The sequence below is a fragment of the Pteropus medius genome, unplaced genomic scaffold (genome assembly GCF_902729225.1).
Source record: "Pteropus medius unplaced genomic scaffold, Ma_sr-lr_union100, whole genome shotgun sequence".
In the NCBI taxonomy this organism is placed as follows: Eukaryota; Metazoa; Chordata; class Mammalia; order Chiroptera; family Pteropodidae; genus Pteropus; species Pteropus medius.
In genome coordinates this window covers 3,496,332-3,508,286 of record NW_024341894.1, presented here as the reverse complement: position 1 = coordinate 3,508,286, position 11,955 = coordinate 3,496,332, and the positions used below count along the sequence as shown (strand labels likewise).

The 11,955-nt window shown below is 39.3% G+C and overlaps 1 pseudogene; it reads left to right on the top strand.

The window, feature by feature from the left end:
• Nucleotides 1-10,724: 10,724 nt before the first annotated feature.
• Nucleotides 10,725-10,843, top strand: LOC120598444 (uncharacterized; annotated as a pseudogene).
• The last annotated feature ends 1,112 nt before the right edge of the window (nucleotides 10,844-11,955 follow it).

Below are 11,955 nucleotides of genomic sequence, written 5' to 3'. Positions count from 1 at the left end.
ATAAAAGTAAGTTGGATATGTGTAGACTTTGACAAAATGGGCTCTTTCTGCTTATGTGGGGGTGGCATTAGATGACCTTCAGGACCATGTTCAACCTTCAACGTCTATGATTATCAGTTTAGGTAGGGGTAGACCTCTTTTGAGAAGAGTTAATGAAAAAACAACCTGCAGGTCTTGGTGCCCACAAACTCAGTAGGAACTAACATGTGACATGACTGATAAAAAGAGATGATGTGATTTGAGGTGACACAAACAAAAACAGAATTCCTGAACTGAGGAAAATGTTTGTCACAGTTTGGGGCTGTCCAGACCACATCTGGAGCTTGTGCCCACTTCTAGATACCACTGAAGGACTCAGAGCCATCCATGTGGCCAGGATGGAGGGAAGGGCCAGGAACCCTATTACAGGGAGAAAGTGCTGGGAGGGTGGCCAATCCAGAAGGTTCACGATCAAGGTGCCACATCTCCAAAAAACTTCTAGGGCAGAGGGCACAGATGTGGGCTGCCAGACCTTTATGCTCCCACTTATGGAGATTCACAGCAGTCTCACTGGGCAGGATTTCTTCTCACTTGGGACCACCAGACCGAGGACTACACTCATGGCCTACTCTGATGGCCCCTCATCCCTCTGGAGTTGAAGACAGAAGTGGCAACAGGGTAAGAGTCTGCCCCGAGGTCCATACTGCTGGGACAAGAAGGCACCAAAGACCTTATAAGGTAGCAAAATCGCGCTCATAATAAATTCCGAGCTCATAATAAAAACATATGAAGCAAGTTGGACACTTGGCTTTTCAAATGTATATAAATACTTTCACTTCCATAGATAAATACATTGTGCCCTATTTTCCATAAAACAATGACTTAGTCTTTTAATTTTCCTATCAAAGACCTTTATCTTTCTTATCAAACACCTGGTAAGAAGAAATGTTTTTATTTTTGTTTTACAATGAAAAAAAACAGCACAAATGTGATGACAAATGGCATCACCAGTCCTCCTGGTTACTGGGACAACAATAGAGAGCAGAGAGGGCAGCTATGATTGGGCTGCAGTGGGCCCAAAGAGGCCAAGCCTTCCACTTCATTAAAGAGGAGCTAAAAATCTGGGTTTTTGTATAAAATCTTCTAATTCCTAAAGGTTGATGTCGATGTTTAGAAAACATCATGCAGGTTTCAAACTCCTTTACAACATCCCCGCTGTGGTCTCTTAGCTCTGCTTGTGTATTCCTGGGATTGGAGCTCACGCCTGCAGAAGCAGCCATCTCTGTGGACTGCTCTCATTGTTAGGAATGGATTCCTTAAATGAAATTGAAATCAATCTCTTTATAGTGCACTAACCCAATCACCTTGACTTGCCTAGTCTCTGCCATTAATCCTAACCCTAGTCTTTAGGCCAACCCATTCACTCATTCATGCAATCATTCACTCACTCATTTACACACACACACACACACACACACACACACACACACACCAGGGGCTTGATTTCACAGCACCTGTTGAATCCAGTTGATCATGACGTGAGTTCCCCATGAATAGAAAATGTGTTTAATCTCTGAGTCTCTTGGAATCTCCTTCCCATATAAGGCCTGGAGGGAGGCCCAGAGACTCCCTAGGTGGGAACACTGTGTTCCCCTAGGTGAGAACAGTGCAGCCTCCCAGTTCCTCTCCTGGATAAAAGCTCCTCAGGAAAGGTCCTTGTGGTCCTTGTGTGAGGCTCTCCTGGGCGACAGCTTGGCACAGTGAGTAGGAACTGGGTTTTACTGGACCTGTGGCTCTGGGCAAGTCACTGATGTCCCAGCCAAGGCCTCTCCACGTGTTAAACAGGGGCGTTAATACCCACTTCATAGTATATTTCGAAATATAAGTCATTTAAAAGGAGAAAGTGCTACACAGTGTCAGGATTCTGAGGAGTGGTATTGACTCCAATTGGAAGGAATTTGGAGTCCAACAGGGCTAGGTTTGAATCTGGGCTCAACGACTTCAGGCAGACTATCGAATCTCCATGAGCCTCAATTTCCTTATCTATAAGAATGCCTATTCTACAGGCCTTTTCTTTGGATTAAAAATTAGAAATAATGGTGCATGTTGAATGTCCTGTACAGAAGGTGCCAGGAAGGGGTAGCTGTTGTTGCTGTTACTGATAACCAGTAGAGGGCACCAAACTATTCCATAAGTAAAGCCGGCCTGTTGGCCTGGCCGCAAGCACTAGGAAGCCTTTATACAAAGGCTGCGGTAGATCCACCAAGTACGTAGGTTTATACACACACACACACACACACACACTCCTTTTTATTGGAAAGTTAGACATTACACTTTACATTGTACTATTTTGTAGGGAGAGGATCACCTATTGCCAAGAGCAGTTTGAAGTAGCGGAAAGAGCCCCCACTCCAAAGAAGGCTCTCAGAACAGGGCTGTGCTGTGTGACCTTGGACAAGTCCCCACCTGTGTCTGGACCCCTTTTTGAAGCCCAAGAGAGTCAGACCAGGTAATTTCTAAGGGACTTTCTAGCTGTCTGTGATAAGATGCCAGGACAAATACATTTCATGGGGGTCGGGATGGAGGGGATGAAGGAAACGACCTTTGGATGCCCTCGCCAGGGCTGAGATTTGATGATTTATACCCAGGCAAGAGAAGCCACATATGCCTAATCCTGGCCTTACAAAGGAGTGCGGTTAGAGGAGTTGGGTGGTGGCGATGTTTTTCTGCAAGTGCACACGATGCTTATCATCTTTTGTGTAGGTTGATGTGAAGCCACGGAGACCACCCAGCCTGACAAAGAAAGGAATTCTTGTCTGCCGTTGACAGCCCTCAGGTTGACGGCCTTCCATTTGCCCCGGAGGCTGTCACTCGCAGAACAATGGCAGCAAGCAGGGTGGCTCTCACCTGAGACTGGCGCTGCCGCCAGCCGGGAGAGGGGGCAGGCCAGGATTGGGGGTGGCTGGCTGCTGTCTCTCCACACAGGATCTGCAGGCCGTAAGATCATTCCCGCCTGCAGCAGACATGCTTAGAGAAGCTGTAGAGGATTAATTTGCTCATGGACGGTGTCTCACTCTACAGGTGGGAAAGCAGCAAGCACTTAAGACATTACTCTTCATTTAGAAAAAATTATAATGAATTAGTGATACACGCAAAACATAAATCAATCTCAAAAGCATTATGTCAAGCAAAAAAAGCCAGACACAAAAGAGTACATACTGGAAAAATCCCATTTCGATGAACTTCTAGAGCAGACAAAACCAAGTTACCGCGATGGAAATTAGAAGAGAGAAAGGCTGACTTCACAGGGGCATGGAGAACGTCTAGGGGATGGAAACATGCTACTTCTTGACTGAATGTTGACGACACATATGTACATACATCCCTTTGTAAAACTCTGCACTATACACTTAAAATCAGTGCCTTTTACTGTTCACAAATTAGACATTGATAAAAACTGAATTGCAAAAAAAGTTTATGACTTCTCATTCTCAAAAGAAATACATGTTCACACTAGGAGACTGAAAAATTATGATTTTTTAATAAGATGAAAATCATTCATAATTCTGTTATCCAGAGGTAAACATGGTTATCATTCTGATATTGATAATGCCAGGCCTTTATTTTCGCAAAATGAATTCATTTAGCTTTGTAATCTGCATTATCATTAATTTAGGCATTGAGTTGGCAATATAGGTTCATTGTTAAAACTTCAAAAGGTAAAAAATGGCATAAATTAAAAATAAGTCTTTCTCCCAGTTCCCCTCTCCAGAAGCAGTTACTCCCATCATTTATTTGTATATTATCCCAAAGATATGTTATGCATTTCCATTCATATATGCAGGACGATCCTTAAGAAAAAAATGGTAACATACTCTACACATAATTTGCACCTGTATCAACCTGTATTTTTAATATATAACAACATGAATATCTTTTCATGTCCTTAAAATTTTCTACAATGTCATTTTTAAGCAGACTTTTGATTAAAGTAGACTATAAAGACAGAAAATTATAAGTATAAAGCTCAAAGTGTTTTCATAAATTAAATCTGCTTTTAGATCCAGTACCAATATAAAATAATAGATCATTACCAGCATCCAAAAAACCTTTTGGACCCTCTCCTGGTTACTGTCTTCTCTCTCCCAAAAGTAACCACTATCCTGACTTCTAATTTCTAATGAGTTTTGCCTGCTTTTTTAAACTTATATGATGGAATTATGCAATATTTATTCTTATGTCTATATTCTTTCACTCAACAGAATATGAATGGGATTAAGTCATGTTGTGGCAAATAGCAACAGTTCATTCACACTTGTTGCCATATAGTATTCTTTTGTAGAAATATATCACAATTTATTTATCCATTCTATTGTTGATGGACATGTGAGTTGCTTCCAAGTTTTGGCTATTATAGCTGTTATGAACATTCTTTTGATGTCTTTTTGTGAGCATATGAATATATTTCTGTTGCATATATGATTAGGAATATACATTGAGTTGGTTTTGGTATATTCACAGAGTTATGAAACCATTACCATCATCTAATTTCAGAACATTTTCAACACCCCAGAAAGAAATCTTGAACTCATTAGTAGTTATTCCCCATTCCCCCAGACCCATCCCCTGGTACCACTAATCTACTTCTATTTCTATTCTGGATAGACTAATAGTACTTGCCTATTCTGGACATTTCATATAAATCATGAACATACATAAAATACACACACAATATGTGGTCTTTTGTGTCTGGCTTCTTTCACTCAGCATAATGTTTTCAAGGTTTATCTATGTTGTAGCATGTGTCAGTATTTCATTATTTTTTATGGCTGAATTATATTCCATTTTATGGGTAGACCAGATAACATTTATCCATCTATCAGTTGATAGACAAGTGGGTTGTTTCCACTTTTTGGTTATTATAAATAAAGCTATTTGAACAGTCATGTACGAGTTTTTGTATGGACATATATTTTCATTTCTCTGGAATATATACCTAGTAATAGAATTTCTAGGTCATATAACTCTATGTTTAACATTTTGAGGAACTGCTGGACTACTTTCCAAAGTGGCTGCATCATTTAAAAATCCCATTAGCAATGTATGAGTTTTAATATATAAAAATTTTAAATATTACATAATAAAATAAAGTAATATTTTTATGGTTTCTGTCTGAGTCATTCTTAGAAAGGCTTTCACCATTCCAAAACTAAAGAAATGGTCTCGTATGTATATGTATATGTATATGTACATTTTTTTTTCTTTTAGTATTTCTGTGTTTTTCCTTTTCGTAATTAAAAACTTTAAAACAACCACTGGGATCTACATGATGCAATGCCATGTCTTCCTACTTTCTGCCATTTTGATATGCTTCTTACTCCAGTTCTGCCTGCCTTATAAATAGTGGCAATGTTTCCCAGATTCTGGCCTGTTAGTCTTCAGAGGTGTCGGTGAATTGTTATTGAACTATTTTTTTGCTTCTTCAGAAGTTTTTATGGCTCTTTCAGATACTTCTAATCAAAAGCCTTTTCTCTTTTGGGCATATACTTTTTAAAGAAAGTGTTCATTTGAATGCATTTTTCAGTGGTATAAACATTTTATCAGAAATGGAAAAGCTATGGAGGGTGTTCTAGACACACTTTACTTCATGGATTTGTCTTCTGCTTTCATCGTCTTTAGAGTGAATGGAAGCTCTGTGTTTGGTGAGAAGACAAAGATTGGCCAGACAGGTGGTAAAGAGACTAGGGAGGCTGTGAGACGTTTGAGAGTCTTTAAGGAACATTCATTAGGTTTTCCGGCCTGTCCCCCACCTTGTTTTCCCTCTCCCCACTGCCTAAGAAACAGAAAGTGGACTGTTTCTGCTTGTAATGGAATAACCAAACCTCATGTGTCCAACTTTTCATAGTATTTTTATTGTTTTGTCCTTGCTACAATCCCAGGCTCATTAGCTCCATTTCATAGTGAAGAAATGGAGCCCCAGAGAAGGTAAACGCTGAAATCATAAGGCTAGGACACAGTACGGCTACATCTTAACCATCCAAGACTCCTGACTCAAAGCCTCAAAAACCCCTGTTCAATAAGGAAAGAGGGTCAAAGGTCCAGGGTGTGTACACATACAGCCCTCAAAAGGAATGCGAGGTTTTGTGATTTGGGTTTTCTTCCCCTTTCTAAGCACGTTTCGCATGCCAGCAAAGGGTGTGCATTTCTGTGTCGGGGGATAGGAGGGGGTGAGCTGCAGAGCTGCATGTCATTCCTAAGCCATTTTATAAAGGAGGTCAAAGCACAGAACTCATGATGAAACTCACAAGCCCCTTCTAGTTTTCTGGTGTCTCATCAGAGCTGAACTTCTCAGAGCTTCTGACTTGGAATGAGATAAGACCTGACGGTGGGAACCGGGCTTCAGTTCCATGTGACATGACTCATTAAAAGATTTGTGATCCGTACATGTGCTTCAAATTCTTTTGTGACAATAGAGATAAACAAACTCAGCTTCGTGGGCTCAAAAATAAAAATTGAGAAGATAAAGGTCTTTGCGTGCCTGTACCACTGCATATCTCAGTGTGAAGTGTCCTTTGTGGGGAACAGAAACGATTTTCTGATCAAATGCTTTGAGCAAATGCTACATACTGCACACCCCTCTTGGAGACTCACAATGAAAATTAGTATATTTGATGTTCCAAGAAGAAGTGCAAAGACGAGACCTGCTGAATACTTTGCCTTAAGGTCTACCTGACATCTCTAACTGCTAAACCCTTTCCTCAGGTAACATACAAGACTTCCTGCCAAACAACTGTGCAACCCAATTTTGCACAGTGCTGCTATAGAACATACGTTTCTATTGCATATGTTTACTAGTAACAATCAGAATATTTGAAAACATTAATACATTCCTTCATTAATTCCAATTTATGACCTCGAACAAGGCTGACATTTTTGAGCCTAAATAACTGCAGGTTAAATTCTATTAAAACAAACTCCAAGAGGCTACCCACATTCTTTTATATTTATGTTGTGCTTTTAAATGTATCAAATATTCCTTGTTATGAGCATACTATTTTCAGAAACAATGCTTTTATGATCACACAGATGTTTTTATTATAATAAATTTATTGTAATATCCTTTCATCTGTATTGCACTTATTGAATGACTTGGCATCTCTCTATCAATATCATAAAATATCTTATTTTCAAAAATTTTCAGTATTATATCATTAATTTTATTGAAGTTGCATATGCAACTTTCATGTAATTTTTCCTTTGGGGCACTGAAATATTTCTGAATAGAATCTTCTTTTATTACAAGAATAATTGATGAGCCCTTTTAAATTTTTAGAAAGTGTAGAAAAGCAGAATAAAGTCCATTATCTATTCTCTCAAATATAACATCTACTAACATTTTCATCAAGTCTTTTCTTCTATGTATAGTTTTTACATAGTTGAGATCAACTTTGTAATGTTGTCTCTTACATTATTGCTTTAACAATATAGCAAAAGTATTTGCATTTGTTTTTATATTCGATGAATGCATAAACAGGAAAACAATTTAAGATGAGACTCTGTCTCCCAAGAGATTTTGGTGTTTTTGATTACTGAGTAATTAAGGTGTTCTGTATTAAGATATAGAAGGCAGAGAAATGCAGGGCTGTCTTGGATATGACCCTGAACATCGATGAAGCAACATCTTGGCCCTCAGCATTGCCCCTACCCATAGCTAAGTCTACTTGGGTACCCCTGCAGGATCCTCCAAGTCCAGGTGCTGAAACCATTCTTTTCCTTGGTCAGACTCAAGTCAAAGGACCAAGGTTAGGAGGCACAGATGAATTCTCCCTTTATGTTATGGAGTAAATCTAGATAAATGGCTTTCTCTCAACCACAAGTTTTGCTTTTCCTTTTCTCCCAAGTTGGTATGAACAATTGCACGTTACTTTACAGTTTGAATTCTGGGTAAAATGCATAATCTAATGCAGACCTGGTGAAAGCCTTTTGGAGTTGAAGTAGTTGAGACTCAGGAGGCTTACATGATTTGGCCAAGACCCCTTTCAGCTGGTAAGTGATAGATGCAGAATCCCAGCCCTGGTCCCTAGCCCTCCCACTTTTCTGAGCAGACCTGTGTCCCCGCTTTCAGGCAGGCATAAATTCCATGTAAAATGTTGGACAGAAGTATGGCTGTGCTTGGCTGTGTGGAACTGGAAGGTGTTTCAATCCGACAGAATAGGCTTATTACAAAATCCTTCTAATTCCTCAGTCAACTTGTCTGAGCCCTCATTCTGGGTCCTCTGTTGTTGGGTTTTCATCTGGGCTGACAGATGCTGCACATTCAGAATAAAAAGCACACGGGGTTGGGAGGCGGCTTTGGTTTTCATAATGGCCACAGGTGTTCTCGTCTGCCTTTCTGCTTCACCCTTTTTACACTTTGCCAGATGACAAAAGACATGACAGTGAAGACTGGTTTGCTTTCCTGAGGTTTCACACAACTAGGAGGATTTGCTGTGCAGGACAGCTTTCATTGGTCTGCCTGTGTTTTCCCTGAGAAAGTAGTACTCTCAAAAATAGCTCCAAAACCTTGAATCTTGTGGGTCGTACAGGCTTAAATCTGAATAAGGAAAGCTTTTTATTTATTTATATTTTTTTAAAAATTAAAGTGAAGTTAAAAGAGCATTCTGACCAGGCCATGTGTGAGACTAGAGTTGGAATTTGCTGGTGAAAGCCGGAGAATAGTGAAAAATGAACCAAATTGTATTTATTTCTTTAAAACAGATAAACTTCACCATGACATCCATGTCCTCTGACATTTAGCATCATTACAAATAAATATAGTTTCCCAAGCCAGAGGCTAATAGGGCTCCAAATAGAATCTTTCAATCTTTTATTCTAATTCCTGAAGTTTTTCAGAAAGATTGGGCTGGAAGACATGTAATTTCCTGGTCTGGGTCTCAATTTCCTCATCTGTAATATAAAGGATTTTAAACACACACCCCCTGTGCGTCCTTCTGGTATAATTTCTATTATTTTTACATAAATTTAACTAAACAAACAGCATCGAACATGGCAGGTCTTGTTCCCGGTTCTGGAAGTGAATAAGATGCACATTTCCTGCCTGCAGGGAGCCACTGTTCCCTAGAGGGGATGTGGCCAATAGACAGACCTGTAACACAAAGCCAAGCTCAGTGTATATACAATGCAGGAGATGCAGTGGGCCAAAGGAGTAATGAAAGGAGAAATTCTGTTCAGATGAAAAGATGAGAAAAGACCTTGTGAATGATGTGACATTTGGTTGGGCCTTGAAGGATGAGAAGGATTTCAACACGTGGAGATAGGGAGGAAAGGAATTATAGGCAGTGGAAGAGCATGAGCAAAGGCAGGGAAGTAGGAAAGAGCAAGGCCAGTCCACATTTTCATGAGACGAATGTGCCTAGGACACAGAACTTGAGTAGAGGTCATTAGGAGGTCTTGAATGCTAAGGCAAGGGGTGTGTAGTTCATTGGATGGGTACTGGGGAGCCAGTGAAGACCTAAGAAAGAGATGTAATGTCATCAGAATTGTACTTTAGAAATATTAATCTAGCAAAACAGGCCTATTGTTTTCCTAAAGTTCCCCCTAGGTGGTAAATAGAAGTGATGAGATTAGAACACACCCAGGCTAACTCCCAAACTTGTGCATGTAACTTTCCAAGAAGGTCATAGAAATACTCTAGATGAGCTTCAAAACTATAACTGCTGCCCATACCAAGACAAATCATAATGAAAATGCCAAAGGTTGAATACAAAGAGAGAATCTTGAAAGCAGCAAGAGAAAAGTGGTTAGTTACCTACAAGGGGGCACCCATAAGACTGGCAGCTGATTTCTCACAAGAAACCATGCAGGACAAAGGGCTTAGCACAAATATTGGATGTGATGAAAACCCAGGATCTACACCCAAGAACGCTTTATCCAGCAAAGCTATTATTTAGAGTCGAAGGACAGATAAAGAGCTTCCCGGAAAAAAATAAGCCAAAGGAATTTATCATCACCAAGCCAGCATTACAGGAAATGTTGAAACGACTTCTTTAAGAAGAAAGAACATGTATCAAAAACATGAATAAAACATGGTAGTAACTACATTCCTATCAACAAGTACCTCAAATGGAAAAGAATTAAGTGCTCCAACCAAAAGGTAGAGTGGCTGAATGGATAAGAAACCTAGATTCCTACATATGCTGCCTACAAGAGACTCAATTCAGATTAAAAGACACACACAGACTAAAAGGAAGAGGATGGAGAAAGATAGTGCCTTGATGGACCTAGAGGGACCTAGATGGACCTATCGGAAGCATAGAAAAAGACAAATATCACATGATTTCACGTACATATGGAATCTAAAGAACAAATAAACAACAACAATAAACTCATAGATACAGAATATTTTGAGGGCTACTAGATGGGAGGGGGTGGAGGGATGGGAAAAAAAGGCCAAGGGATTAAGAGGTACAAATGGATAGTTGCAGAATAGACATGGAGATGTAGAATGTAGCATGGGGAAGGTGGTTAATGTAATAAATATGTAAGGGGTACTATATTTAGTGGGGTGACTGCTTTGCAAGTTATGTGGATCTCTGATTACTAGGTTGTACAACTGAAATTAGTATATTATTGTATGCCAACTATAATTGAAAAAAACTCATCGAATTATACAATGTAAATATAAGCAACTAATTGTCTGTTATATTTCAATAAAACCGGGAAAAATTTTTTCTAAAATCATGACCATCTACGGCTATGCCACCCTGAACAAGCCCGATCCCATCTAATCTCAGAAGCTAAGCAAGGTCGGGCCTGGTTAGTACTTGGATAGGAGACCACCTAGGAAGACTGGGTGCTGTAAGCATAAAAAATAAAAAATAAGGGATTGTAAACTGACAAGGTCCTTGCAATCTGTGAGGTCAACCAAGGGTTGCTTTGCCTTAAAAAAAAAAAAAAATCATGACCAAATAATTTATGTAACAGATAAATAGTGTTCAATACCACTTTACTACTTCTTTTATATATCTAATTTAAATCCTTCACATTGTAGAGTGCTAGATTAAGGATTTTCTAAAATATAATAAAAATATTATTTCAAAAAAGAAAAAAAACTATAACTGCTGTGTTTAGATATCAGCATCTTATCCAAAGGGATACATTGAGAGACAAACAACATCTGACAGGAAGGAATGGAGATTCACCTGCTAATTCTAGGTGTAGTGGGTTGAATGGTGGCTCCCCACATCCTGATCCCTGCTACCTATGAATATCACCTTCTATGGCAAAAGAGTGAATATTACTTTCTTTGGCAAAAGATGTGAATAAGTTAAGGATCTTGAGAGGGAGAATTTATCCTGGATTATTCAGGTAGCCCTACATTCAATCACATGTATCCTTATAAGACAGACACGCAGGGAAGAGGAGGAAGAACAGACACTGGAGTTATGTGGCCACAAGTGAAGGAATACCTGAGGCCACCAGAAAATAGAAGAGGCAAGGAATGGATTCTCAGAAGTGCAATACCTGGATTTCACACTCCTGGCCTCCAGAAAACTGTGAGAACATATTTCTGCTGTTTTAAGCCACCAAAGCTCTGATAATTTGTTACAGCAGCCACAGGAAACTCATATACTAGGTTACCTTTTGTTAAATTTAATTAGTTCACTTGAATTAGTAATACGTGCATACGGTTCGAAAAATTTTAACAGTAAAGGATATAGGCTGAAAAGGAAATCTCCCTCCTTTCCATGCCCACAAGCCACCAGTTTTCTTTCCCAGAGGTATCCAAGATTATAAATGGCTTTAAATGACCATTTAATCGTGTGCGTGTATATGTAGAAAATTTTGCAAATTATTCCAAAATAATCTGGAAGGTAGCATGTGATCATGGGGTAATGAAAACAGACCTTATTCTTGCAGACAGGCAGACCTAGTTCAAATTCCATCCCAGTTCCAATTCATATACAGAGACAGAGC